General features: G+C 45.6%; 1 protein-coding gene across 2 annotated transcripts in view; it reads right to left on the reverse strand.

Moving 5' to 3' along the window:
* Positions 1–14,981, reverse strand: part of LOC123746519 (actin-binding LIM protein 2) — a 284,312-nt gene that overhangs the window by 268,989 nt on the left and 342 nt on the right. The gene's annotated exons all lie outside the window — the stretch shown is intronic.

The following is a 14,981-nucleotide window of genomic DNA, read 5'->3' on the forward strand; positions in this document are numbered from 1 at the left end:
ACGGACCGAAACGTCGTCGTCCCTTCACCTTCTTGTGGTCTGGCCAACATACTTCAGTCACGTTATTGTGACTCCTCGCCTGCAGGGGGAATGTTTGATAACAAGAGCATAGGCAGTGGAGGGGGAACCTATCACCAGAAAAGAATGATAGGTTTCCCCATCCTAATTGTATTTCTAAAGTAATTCAATGGCAGCCTAAGACTAGCTATTTGTTCATTTGTTCATGGCAGCCTAAGACTAGCTATTTGTTCATTTGTTCATGGCAGCCTAAGACTAGCTATTTGTTCATGGCAGCCTAAGACTAGCTATTTGTTCATGGCAGCCTAAGACTAGCTATTTGTTCATGGCAGCCTAAGACTAGCTATTTGTTCATTTGTTCATGGCAGCCTAAGACTAGCTATTTGTTCATTTGTTCATGGCAGCCTAAGACTAGCTATTTGTTCATTTGTTCATGGCAGCCTAAGCTTCCCTCGTGATTTCCTTGCCTCTGATGGCTATCTACACAGCCAGGCTGATCTGTAACACCAGAAGAATCTAGTGTAGCTTCTTGAAAACGTATAGTGTTGTCTTAGACACTTCTTATATCTGTTGGCAAGAGCCGTAAGGTTTCTGACATTAACACTTAATAATTGTGCTTAAAACGCCCCGATTTTCATTGGATTTAGTTTAGATATAAATCCATATTACTCGCTTTAGTACCTTACCTTGAGGTGCTTCCGGGGCTTAGCGTCCCCGCGGCCCGGTCGTCGACCAGGCCTCCTGGTTGCCGGACTGATCAACCAGGCTGTTGGACGCGGCTGCTCGCAGCCTGACGTACGAGTCACAGCCTGGTTGATCAGGTATCCTTTGGAGGTGCTTATCCAGTTCTCTCTTGAACACTGTGAGGGGTCGGCCAGTTATGCTAGTATGTTGAAATATTAGTATACAGGCTTGGAACCTGATCTTCCAGGATCTTCCATGTGATGCCTTGCCAACTTCCGAACGAAGGTGATTGATTGATGAAGATAGAGCCACCCTAAGAGGTGGCACGGACATGAATAGCCCCGTTAAGACCAAAGGTGGATGTGTTCTCCCTCTAAAGAATCCTAATTAAGAGCCTGAGGTGCGACCAAGGGCAGGTGAACAGTCACAAAAGAAGTGATCCCAATTAAGGAGTGCAAGCGGCGTGAATGCTGGAGACGGCCAGCTTCCGCCAACGTCCTAATCAGCCAATCCCAACGACCAGGAGGGTGCTTTATGGAGCGTGTGTCCCACGAGGAAAAACACTTTAAAAACCCATGTATTAGCCTGACCCTGGGGTTTAATAGCTAGTCTTGGCACCCAATCACAGTGGGAGACTGGGTATGGGGTTAATTGGGTAGTTTTGGCACCCAATCAGTAGAAGATTGGGTAGGTTAGGTTTAATAGCTAGTCTTGGCACCCAATCACAGTGGGAGACTGGGTATGGGGTTAATTGGGCAGTTTTGGCACCCAATCAGTAGAAGATTGGGTAGGGTAGGTTTAATAGCTAGTCTTGGCACCCAATCACAGTAGGAGACTGGGTATGGGGTTAATTGGTTAGTCTTGGCACCCCAATCAGTAAAAGATTGGGTAGGGGTTAATGAGCTAGTTTGGTAGCTAGATCATTCTTGTGTGCATACGAAAAACACACCAAAACACACACCGAAACTACGACGTTGGTACAACGTTCGAACAAGTTTTAACACCTCCTAACCAGTTATAACAACCAATATAGCAAGTTGTAACAACGTTCTAATACGTCAAAAACACGTTAAGCCAAGATGTAACAACTTTATTACAAGTTGTAACAAGCGGAAAATGGAGACAGTTTCGGTTTGTGTTTCCAGGGGCGAGGGACTGCGGGGTTCTCATCAGTAACTCTGATCAATAATGACAAACATATACCCCCAAGAAGGGACACACGAATGTTGAAGGTATACCACGCGTATATCTCTGCCCACACACCTAAACATATCAGAGCTAAACAGTAAACTTGCGAGAAATATGGGGAAATGAACAAAGTACATATACAGCCCCGCTCCTGTGCCAGGTCAGTCCACTACGGGCTCACCATAGCCCGTGCTACTTGGAACTTGCTCCGAGAAGCTGAATCTAAAACAGCAACAATGGAACAAGGTAGGTAGGTAGGTAGGTACGTAGGTAGGTAGGCACGTAGGTAGATAGGTAGGTGCGTGAGGGTAGGGATAATTGTTGGGAGGCTGTGTACTCGCCTAGTTGGGCTTACGGGGGTTGAGCTTTTGACCTTGGGTCCCGCCTCCCAACTGCTAGTCAACTGGTGTACAGGTTCCCGAGCCTTTTGGGCAATTATATCCACCACTGAAACTGTGTACGGAATCTACCTCCAATATCTAATTCATTCCACTTATTAACTACCCTGACACTGGAAAAATCTTTCTAACAGCTTTATGGCTCATTTAGGTCCTTGGTTCCCACTTGTGTCCTCTTGTGCGAGTACAATGCATGATAAATAGTCTGATTTTATCCCCTGTATCAATTCCCTTCAGAATTTTCTATATGGTAATCATGTTTCTCCTAACTCTGTCTTTCAGCGACGTGAGGCTCAATTCATGTAGCCTTTCCTTGTAACTCATACCTCGTAGTTCTGGAACAGTCTGGTGGCATACCTTTGAAGCTTCGACTTCACCTGCTTGATTAGATGGACTTCCATTGTAGAGCCGCACATTCCAGGATTGGTCTGACGTGTGTGATGTCAGATCAATTTGTGTAATGATTAGAGGAATAAGTATTCCCTCTGGAAGATCCTTTACAAACAGGATATATTCGAAAACTGAACCTTGTGGAACTCGGCTATTAACATCTCTTAGCTGACATCTCACCCCTCATAGTAACTGTCTTCTGTTGCAGGCGATGAGTCACAATAACGTGGCTAAAGTAAGTTGACCAGACAACACACTAGAAGGTGAAGGGACGACGATGTTTCAGTCCGTCCTGGACCATTCTCAAGTCGATTATCTTGAGAATGGTCCAGGACGGACCGAAACGTCGTCGTCGTCCCTTCACCTTCTAGTGTGTGGTTTGGTCAACTGTCTTCTCTTGTTTAGGTTCTCCCTTAACCACTTCAGAACCTTCCTTGTCACTCCTACCAGCCTCTCCAACTCACTCACTTCCCCAAGTTAAAACATAAGTGACAGTGAGTTGTATTTATGAAGACACAGACCAGTACTACTATTGTACTCACGACTTGACCAATAGGAGCAGCCTGTGGTCGTGTGCAACTTAACGGTTTAGTCTTGTGGTCCAGATGTCCTGAGGCTGAAATAGGATACCCCAGGCCACCTGCAAGGGTGGGGGGGGGGGGGGGGGGTTGAGAGCAAGAAGGCGTTCACTGACCATTTTTCATAGTTACGACCAGAGGGCTAGTGTCAAGCAATCAGGCCTCTCCCTCCCTCCCCTCTTCTCATCCCTACCCTCTCCACGAGGGGGCAGGGACGCGGGATAGGGAGGAAAAAGGATAGAGGGAGATCTGTTGTTCTTCAGCCAATGAGAAGTGTGTATTTCACGTAAGAGGTGTAGCCAGATGGGGACTTTTGTATAATAACCTGCAGGGGCAGATTTTGAGAGAGTTTAACTCAGTCTCTTCTCAGTGCTCCATCTTCGCCTGTAGAGAAGTTTCTCGCTGAGGGAGTCTTCCGCGTATAGCTTAGCCATCACAGTGTGATGGAACACCATACTTCATATATCTGGTAAGTGTTGAATGAGGTTCTCTGTCTCTTCAGTAGTGTTCCTCTGACAATCTTTGTCTATTTCTCAGTGACGTTCTCATTTCCACATTCCCAATTTGAATCAGAGTTCCCATTTCACCTCAGCCCGGGTCAGCGTTCCCAACGTCAAGAAACTGTCGTACTACGGTGCCTTATCCTAACCTACCAGAGGACCCACAGACAGAAAACAGGACATTATGTCAACTTCGAGCCGCTTTCATCGTCTAGTATGATTTTTTTTGCCTTAAATATACTCCAAAATACGACGTGCTATTAAGAGAACGGGTTGTTTCCACCTGCAAGTAGAGCTAATATCTGAGTGGAAATTTACATGCAAGTTGTGCCCATATAAAAGGCTAAGAGTTGTGAAGTTGATAAATTTGGTTAAATTTAAGAAGATTGTCAAAAAACCTTACGTGGTGAAGTTAAGGTAAGGTAATTATCAAAAGAAACCACCAAACCGGGAAGGCTATGTGTTCACCTAGCTGTTCACCTAGCTGTTCACCTAGCTGTTCACCTAGCTGTTCACCTAGCTGTGTTTACGGGGGTTGAGCTTTGCTCTTTCGGCCCGCCTCTCAACTGTCAATCAACTGTTTACTAACTACTTTTTTTTTCCACACCACACACACACACACACACCAGGAAGCAGCCCGTGACAGCTGACTAACTCCCAGGTACCTATTTACTGCTAGGTAACAGGGGCATTCAGGGTGAAAGAAACTTTGCCCATTTGTTTCTGCCTCGTGCGGGAATCGAACCCGCGCCACAGAATTACGAATCCTGCGCGCTATCCACCAGGCTACCAGGCCCCTAAATGTAGTACCATCAAAGTGCGAAATAATCAGAGGGCGCTAAATATCACCAAGAATGCCAATACGAGAACAAAAACGCATAAGGCGAACGATATCAAAAGTATCCGATTCACCTAGAATTCTATCGAGGGACAAGTGACCGCGAGGGCTTATGTGGTGAAGTTAAGGACTAATAGTGACCGATTATAATATATTTGTTAATATCAGACCGGCCAGAAGCGACCAATAGGGATTTACTGTTTAACTTGAGATTTGTTTTGTAATGAAAGTTCGATTTGTGATCAGTTTTACCTAAATATGTCATTGTACATGTAAGAACATAATGAGTTTTTCTAACTATGTTAATTCCCAGTAATTATCTTAAGACAGATCAATTTAATAGTCATGCCATTATTATATAGTTACAGCTGTTTATCATTTAATTAGTTGATTGATGAGACTTAAGAAGGCGGAATTAATTAACCCCATGCAATCACTCTAGTTAATTGTTCACGGGCGTTGGCTCTATATATTATAGGTGGAAGATCAGCATATAAAAACCTAACTAAGGACTCTTTCAAGGCTATCTACACAGCCTTTGTCAGGACAATACTCGAGTATGCAGAACTGGTCTGCAATCTGTACCTTTTGACGCATAGAATCAACTAAAGTGCAGAGTTTTTCAACAAGATTAGTTCCAGAACTAAGAGGGCTAATCTAATAGTATTGGTTACGACAGGGAAATATGAGATATTATTGAGGAGATATAATTACTACATACACGATACTGAAGGGACAAAGACAGCCACTTCAAAGTAAGAAAAAGTAGTACACACAAGTGGAAGGTGGAAATTCAGTTGAGTGTAAGAAAATACTCTTACGTTCGAGGAGACCTGGTCGAGGACCGGGCCGCGGGGACGTTGAGCCCAGAAATAATCGCAAGGTACCCCTATTCGAGGGGTCAAGATGCGCTATGGACGGGAAGATGACTCAACCCTTCCCGTCACAACTAAGACGCCAGATTCGACAGATTACTCAAATGAACAAATCCACAAGGGCCGTGACGAGGATTCGAACCTACGTCCGAGAGCATTCCAGACGCTGCCTTAATCGACTGAGCTACGACTTGGATTTGTTCATTTGATGCATCACGCTATTGTGGTTTGTTTGTAAAGTAGATTACTCAAACGTTTGACTTCTAAGTATATATATAAGGCACCAGGAATACCATTACAGGTTTACGGGATCACCATAACCCGTGCTACATGGACATTTCCTTCAGAGTAACTAAAGCTAAAGCAATAACCACTATTCCCTGTCACCGGGGAATATAAAGCTCAATTCCTCGTCGTCACTGATACCTGGTTGATGGGGTTCTGGGAGTTCTTCTACCCCCCAAGCCCGGCCCGAGGCCAGGCTTAGGTCAGCACCACTACCACCAATACCACCACCATTATCACCACTATCACCAGTACCACCACCATTATCACCAATACCAGCACCATTATCACCACTACCACCAGTACCACCACCATTATCACCACTACTACCAATACCAGCACCATTATCACCACTACCACCGGCGACTAACCACCAGTACCACCACCAGTACCACCACCAGCAGTGACCTCAGTCACCACCACTTCACTATCAGGTGCACTTGGAGTGGTAGCCACTCCAAGTGCATACAGTGAGCGTGTATATTGCTCACTTCCAAATACAGTGAGCGTGTATATTGCTGTGCCTTGTAGTGCACAGCAATATACACGCTCACTGACCGTGGAAACACTATATTTAATTCACCGCCACTGCCACCACTATCATCACTACCATCATTACCACCATATCTATACCGTTGCCACTACCACCCCCTACACACTCATTGATACCACCATCAGCACCGCCAACACCCACTAACCACCACAACCAACCCACTACCACCACAACCAACCCACTACCACCACAACCAACCCACTACCACCACAACCAACCCACTAACCACCACAACCAACCCACTACCACCACAACCAACCCACTACCACCACAACCAACCCACTAACCACCACAACCAACCCACTACCACCACAACCAACCCACTACCACCACAACCAAGGTTGCCATCAATACCAACGACAACATACAAGCATGCGGTAAACACTAGCACGCCAATCTACCAACCTCAAGTAATCTACTCTACTAATCTACTCAACCCCTTGAGGAGGCACCTCAAGGTAACCTAAATAAGGACTGTCAAGACAACAATCTTTACAACCTATGTAAGACCAATACTGGGATATGCAGCACTGGTATAGAATCTGCACAGCACCAAGCAAAAAAAAATGTAAAAACAGATGTGCAACAAGATTAATACCAGAGACGAAGACGGTTAATCTACGAAGAGGAACCCATTTTCCCAATAGCGAGATAAAAACTCATGAGGATATGTTCACGAGATACAAGATACTGTCAGGAATACATTAGATAATCAAGAAATACATAATAAGCTCCACTGAAAGCTGTGATGCATTAGTACAAACTAAACCACCGTAATATAGATGGTTACGGGGGATTTGTTTGAGCTAGTACCTTAGAGGTTAGGATAGGATAGGTTAGGATAGGTTAGGATAGGTTAGGTTAGGCAAAGTAGTTGTATTTTTAGTGGCAAATTGAGATAAAGGGTTGAACAACGAATGTTAGGGCCCAGGTACCTCTGACAACAAGTGGTGGGCCCAGGTACACCTTGGCAACGAGAGCCGAGACCAAGGAACCCGTGCCAGAGACATACAACCTCCTGCCACACTATTTCTGACCATGACGGTATGGTCTAATTCTGGCGGCGCTTGGAGCTCGCCATCATTCTGCCGCCGACATTGTCCTCGTGCCAACCCTTCCTCCCTCCCTTCCCCCCACCAACCCCCTCTTTTTCCACCCCCAACAACCCCCCTCTTTCGCCCCCTCCCCCTATTCTTTAACGTAATGCCACCAGTCTTTTGCAACCTCCTGCAACCTTCCTAACACATGCTAGCCGTTCCTTCACTACCAACATACAGCGGAGAAGGGCATTGAAGGGGCGTAGTCACTGCCACAGCAGTGAATTATAGGATACAAATCCTTTTGAATTATAGGATACAAATTCATCAGGATGTCCCCGATGAATTATAGGATAAAATCCCACACTTGTGTATGAGTGAAATTTATGTAAGGAATTTACACCAAGTCTTTCACACTTTCCTGAGTGCTTGTCAAGGTCTGAGTGTGTGGTTGTGATGAGACTTCTCAACCAATTACTGACAAAAAATTACATTGTTCCATTCCGGTGCCAAATGTGCCTCATTCATCATGTTATTCTTCCTATCCCTATCCCATCATCTGAATGCTAAAATAACTCTAATTTTGGGAGACGAGAAATTAACTTGAACCTTAAGAAGCTCCAATTCCGACTGAGATTTTCTTAAAATTCTTCCCGGCTCTAAATTTTGACGCCAGCAACCAGGCCATGTCCTGGAAAATTCGGAGGTTATCTTGAGATGATTTCGGGGCTTTAGTGTCCCCGCGGCCCGGTCCTCGACCAGGCCTCCACCCCCAGGAAGCAGCCCGTGACAGCTGACTAACACCCAGGTACCTATTTTACTGCTAGGTAACAGGGGCGGGCATAGGGTGAAAGAAACTCTACCCACTGTTTCTCGCCGGCGCCTGGGATCGAACCCAGGATCACAAGTCCAGCGTGCTGTCCGCTCGGCCGACCGGCTCCTAGGTTTCGCAACTCTACTGTAGAGAGAGGACTCCGGTCTCCACCTAGAGGCTCAGAGTAAGGGAGGAACTAGAGGCACCAGAGCTGTGTAACCCAATGTGGTGCACAGACGAAAGAGACATCACCATGTAAATAGAGACGACATCATGTAAATACTCACACATCACCATGTAAATTAGACACACGTGGGTCTACCAGCTCCCCAGGAAGCATGGGACTAGACTTTAGAATCTAAATCCGCCAATCAAAAAAATCCACATCTGCCAAAAAATAAATATTTACATCCGTCAACATATTGGAGGATTTTTATTTTTTCTAGTGGATTTTGATGCTTTTCTTGACGGATTTAAAATGTATAATTAGCGAAATAGGATTTGTTTTTTGTTGGAGGATTTTGAATGTTTGGCACAGGGTGGGTGGGGGAGGGGGGGGGAGAAGTCGAAGTGGAAAGGGTGGGGGGAAAGGCGTCGATTTAAGCAACTACTTACGAAACCTATACATCTTTTCCTCGTTCATGGCGGCTTAGTTTACATTAATTTAAAAGTTTACAAACTCCGAAACACTACAGGTTATCTACAACAAAATTTGTCTCGTAAAGTTTCAAAGCTCAAAATCTGGGGCCAGATTCACGAAGCAGTCACGCAAGCACTTACGAACCTGGGGCCAGATTCACGAAGCAGTCACGCAAGCACTTACGAACCTGGGGCCAGATTCACGAAGCAATTACGAAAGCACTTACGAACCTGTACATCTTTTCTCAGTCTTTGGCGGGTTTGTTTACAATTATTAAACAGTTAATGAGCTCCGAAGCACCAGGAGGCTGTTTATAACAATAACAACAGTTGATTGGCAAGTTTTCATACTTGTAAACTGTTTAATAAATGTAACCAAAGCCGTCAAAGATTGAGGAAAGATGGACACGTTCGTAAGTGCTTGCATAACCGCTTCGTGAATCTGGCCCCTTAAATGTAAACAAAGCCGCCATGATTAAATTAAGATGTACAGGTTTCGCAAGTGGTTGCGTAAATACTTGATGAATCCAGGCCCTAGTTGTGTCCACCTCTCACCCATGACAGGTGACATGACAGGTGACATGACAGGTGACATGACAGGTGACATGACAGGTGGCATGACAGGTGGCATAATGACAAGGAATAACCTCAACCAATTTTCATAAAAGTATTTGTGTGTGCGTCTGATAACATACTCCTTGTGAAGGAGGAAATGTATATGTTTATCTCTCAGAATGTTCGGCAATATGTTTATTTGTGATGTGTGTGTATGTATGTATTAACACGTTGTACTGAACGGGGTGAGAATAGCTTGAGCTACCTCATCCCTTTGTGTGTATTTTACCTCAATAAACTTATTTCAATTTCAATTTCAACCGATTTAGAATAATGACTTTGCCTTTTATTAAATCGCTTAACCTCACACACATCCAGGGGTTGGTTGACGAATTAGATCAGTTACATGTAAAGTCTTCCACCTCCAGTCCAGCTACGAGTACGAGGCTTGTTCCAGGACCGGGCCGCCGGGACGTTGAGCCCCGAAATCATCGCAAGGTAACCTGAACGGCCGGGTACACACGCACAGTGTATGGAAACACTGTGCGTGTGGATAGGGGTTATGGGGGGAGGGGGTGAAGGATAGAGTTCTGTGTAGGGGTGTGGGGGAGGTGTAAGCACTATGATGGAGGGGGGGGGGGGTGAAGGTGTAAGCAGTGGGGGGTGGGGTTGATTGGGCGTGGGTGAGTAATCGATACATTCCCTGCAAGGTTCTGGACGATGTCCCCCCCCCCCTCTCTCCACCTCAACCCCTCCCAATCCACGGGGTGGTGAGGCGGAAAGCCACCCCCAATATTGGATGATTTTCGGATGCTTTTTTTTCAGTTACAGCCCCGCTCCTGTGCCAGGTAAGTCCACTAAGGGCTCACCATAGCCCGTGCTACTTGGAACTTTTTGTTCCCAGTAGCTGAATCTTAAACAACAACAACGGATGCTCTTACAGCCAAGGTACCAGACGGACGTTCTGGCTCCAGCAGAAGATAATAGTCTTGAGTGCCTCACCCTCCTCAATACCTTTTATGTACGCTTCAAACACACTTTTATTGGTTAGAAGGGGGTAAGTCAGGAGGATTTCCCGGTTGCAATTATTTTAACCATGTAGCTCAGTCGATTAAGGCAGCATCTTGGATCCTCTAGGACGTAGGTTCGGACCCCTCGTCACGGCCCTTGTGGATTTGTTCAAGTGGGCCTTCCTTCTCTTTATGAAGCGGTTATCATCACCTTTACAACATTCACTTGTAATTTCTCCAAGTGGTACACAATCCTCTTGCTAGAGATATTCAGGTGTGCATTTTCCACTTCTTGTAATACAAATTCCAATCAGAACTTAATCCGCTACTGAAATAAAGATCTCAGCTATCAGCGTAATTTATGCCGTAGTCGCTTTAGGCCTATTGAACGCATTGGGCCCAACAGAGCCAAATAGGAAGCCCCAATAGAGCCAGAGGGGGGCAAATAGAGCCAGAGGGGGCCAATAGAGCCAGCGGGGGGCCAATAGAGCCAGAGGGGGGAGACAATAGAGCCAGAGGAGGGAAGACAATAGAGCCAGAGGGGGGGCCAATAGAGCCAGAGAGGGGAGACAATAGAGCCAGAGGAGGGAAGATAATAGAGCCAGAGGGGGGGCCAATAGAGCCAGAGGGGGGAGACAATAGAGCCAGAGGAGGGAAGACAATAGAGCCAGAGGGGGGCCAAATAGAGCCAGAGGGGGAACCCCGCGCTATTGTTGCATTCAAGTGCACGTAAGTCATCGCCAATTTGTCCAGCTTGTTCCTGTGCATCATTCACTGGGCCTCGACAATGTGTGCACGCTGCCGGGTGCCGCATTTCTACACTAAGACTGGAGCACTCCCAGAGATCCTAAGGCAACCTCTCTCGTTCAACACCTTTTAACCTAGGTATTTGACTACCTAGGTGCTAAGACTACAAGGCGCCGGGACTTGATCAGTTACCCGAAACTCTAGAGAGAACTCTAGAATACAGAATCATTGCCACAAACGTATAAGAGGAAACGAAAGGAAAGAAATGAATAGTGAAGTAATTAGTGAGGGTTTGGGGTAAGAGGTAGGGAGGTGGGAGGAGCGAGGAGGGTCATTAGTTGAAAGTGAGAGTTTAGAGATGGGTGGAGGGAGAGGTGTAGATAGGTAGAAGTAGAAGAGTAGATAGAAGTAGAAGAGTAGATAGTAGAAGACGAAATGCTGCCACCATCCATTCATGATCATTACATACAAGACAAGGAATGGAACTTGTCTGTATCAAAATATTCTCAAAAGATGTTATCAAGAGATCATTATTAGTATGGTCCCATCTTTATCATGTACTCATTCTAAACCATGAAACCAGTAACTACAGAGGCTTTCTCACCTCAACTCAAAATCTCTAGGGAACAAAGTTAAACACAATTTAAATAATAAATTCATAATTATATTTCACATGAAGTATCATAATTTAGCAATTCAATTAAAATGTTCCAGTTTAATATGCAAAGTGAGTCATCATCCAAGAATTCGAGAACCCTACAACTTGACTGCCCCTGATCATCACACAACATATGTAAACACGACCAAGTCACCTAAATGTTCACTCACCGAGGACTGAGTCTAAGTTGAATAGAGAGGGGGGGGGGTCTGCAATTTTCAGGCAGCGTCACCCCCCGTCTGGTGACGGCCTATCTCGACGGCTGGCCTCTGCTCTGCTCCGCTGGCCGGTCTCCTATTGCTTAATGCTCGATAGCTCTCCGAGTTTATATTGGGGAACCTAGTAGCTAACTCCGCCCACAAGTAGATAGCCTCCGGCACTACCAAGCCACTCCTTAAACGTCGGCATGTTTGAAGGCTACCCGGCTCCAATTATACGCTTAGCGGAAGCAAGGTGAAATTCTCATGATCTGACCTCAGGTCACTTGGGGTCGTTAACGGTTAGAGGAGTGAGATCTCAGGCAGACAACTGGCGCCTCTCCGATCCTTGTCTGTGACTCATGTACTCTATGTATGTATTAACCTAAACCAAACACTTTTACAGTGTTACAACACGACAAACACTTTTGAACACTTTGTGTTCAAAAGTCTTAACTAAACGCGTCTCCCAACTTTTGTTTGGTCATCGTACAATCATTGTGAGGATAAACATGCATATAATATGTTATATCATATTATATCATGATATGATGATATATGCAGTCATCGGGAGGATAAACCCCTTCATGCAAACTGCACCTACCATCAACAATAACTTAATGAATTGTCTTTAAACGTATAATTATATTAAACATTTACAAAATATATTCATATTATATATTTCAACAATAAAATATATTTTTCAAGAAAATTAAAAAAGTGTGGGTGCCATAGGCATACAGAATACTAAACATTAGGGAATCCCCACTTCAATCTTTTGCTAATAATATCGTAGGAAAGGCAGATTAAGAGAGTTTACAAATTTCGGTGGGAGTTCCTGATCAATCTGGTTGAAATGGTTACTTGGGCCTGCTGGATGTAAGGGCAGTCCCACATTTCAGATAATCAGGAAAGGCTGCACAAATTGTAAATGTGATTAAAGACGAACACACACACACACACACACACGTAAATGATGTTCCAGAGGGTATAGACTCATCCCTCTCAATGAACAAATCCACAAGGGCAGTGACAAGGATTCGAACCTGCGTCCGGGAGCATCCCAGACACTGCCTTAATCGACTGAGCTACGACAGAGTAAAAGGTTTGAAACCGAAGTTCTACTGAACTTACTGGATCCCGTAGCCTCTCCGAGGCACAAACCAGAATTTTACACAACCCCCCCCCCCCTGCACCCGAGCTATGTCAATAGGCCGTTCTCCCTCTTCGCCCTTACATCACACGTCACGGCCCTTGTGGATTTGTTCATTTGATGCATCACGTTAGTGTGATCTCTGTGTGTGATCCCTCTCAATGTTTGTTGATGAAGCTTAGCTTAAATTATGAAAAGGATTAAGGCAGAGGACAGCAGGAGACAACAAGATGACCTGGACAAACTGAAGGAATGGTCCAACAAATGGTTATTAATGGTCACAGGTGTAAACCGAGTACTCAAATTAGCCCCAGACATTAGAATGATTTTTGTCAATGTCAAATTAGTCAACAAACGAAATACACTAGGCAATGATATGGTGGAGGCAGACTCCGTACATAGTTTCAAATGCAGATATATTTGAGCCCAATAGGATAAAAATATGTACACCAGTTGAGTGATGGTCGAGAGGCGGGACCAAAGAGCCGAAGTTCAACCCCCGCAATCACAATTAGACGAGTACACACGAGAGAAAAGCACGAAAACCTGTTGGTGTCACCTCTTGAGTGGCTTAATCTTCATCAATCAATCAAACCTTTTGGTAAAGAGGACGAAATAGGCAATTGATGAAGTGACGAGTGTGTGAACAAGTATATTTCCCCCGGAATCCAGATATCGTTAAAATACTTATGTGCAACACACACATTGAAACGTGGGGGGCCTCCCCATACCCCCAGGGGTGCTGTGCCCCCCTCCCTACGGAACACCCAGGGGTATCGTGCCCTCTCCCTCCTACGGAACACCCAGGGGTATCGTGCCCCCCTCCCTACGGAACACCCATGGCGCTGTGCCCTCCCCTGTAGACCAAACCCTCGCAAGTCGAGCCTGGTCTCGAGCCGCGCTTGGGGAGTAGAAAAACTCCCAAAACCCCATCAACCAGGTAACCAGGTATCAACCAGGCACCATTACACACCGCCCCTAGAACTGTACATTCTTCACTTCGTGAGTTCCTTAACTTAAAGTGTAGGGCGAGTGGGATCTTGGCGGGAGTCAGGCCGCTGACATCGGCGCGGGAAGGACCTACAGATCGCTTGACTAATATACAGAAAAGGAATGTTGTTGTGTTGATTTAGGGGCGACGACGATCATGGGATCGGATGCGCCCCAGAAAAGGAATTCAGACCAATAATAAGTGCCGAGAGTCGAGTCCGGCACGTGCTAACATGAGCAGAGATGAGAGTGCAGCGCTAACCCTAGCGATATGGAAAGTGAAGAGCTAACATTAGCGGAAAGGAGAGTAATACGAGTTTATATAATGTCATCTTGTTAAAAATATAAATATTCAGGATTACAAAGTAAATATATCAAGAGTAATATGATGCCTGTCACACAAGGAAAATATGCACCCTTGGAGACCCGGAATGGGGAGGGTGTTTGAGAAGGGAGGGGGAGGGATCTAATGGGCGACAGGTTATTGGCTGCCCTTGCCAGTTGCCACTGGAATAGGGAAGGAGGAAAGAAGAGGATAGCAGGGAAGAGGAACGAAGACTAGGGAGAAGAGGTCCACAGTGCGGTAGTGGTGGAGGGGACGACTAGGGGTCGACGGTGACAAGGGGGAGTTAGGGAGGGAGAAATTACTGCGAGGGGAGAGCTCACACGCCGGGACACACACACACACGCCGGGACACACACACACACACACACACACACGCCTCTCCCAAACATACTCCCTGCGTTATTTTTACTCCGAGTGGTACGGTGACGTCTGCCTGCGGTGTCCGGGACACAACGTCCTTTACATATTCATTTCAATAGACAAATTATGTATTTACATACATATTCTCGGACTATATAGAGTGTCTGA

This window comes from Procambarus clarkii, chromosome 90, assembly GCF_040958095.1.
Source record: "Procambarus clarkii isolate CNS0578487 chromosome 90, FALCON_Pclarkii_2.0, whole genome shotgun sequence".
NCBI classification, from domain to species: domain Eukaryota; kingdom Metazoa; phylum Arthropoda; class Malacostraca; order Decapoda; family Cambaridae; genus Procambarus; species Procambarus clarkii.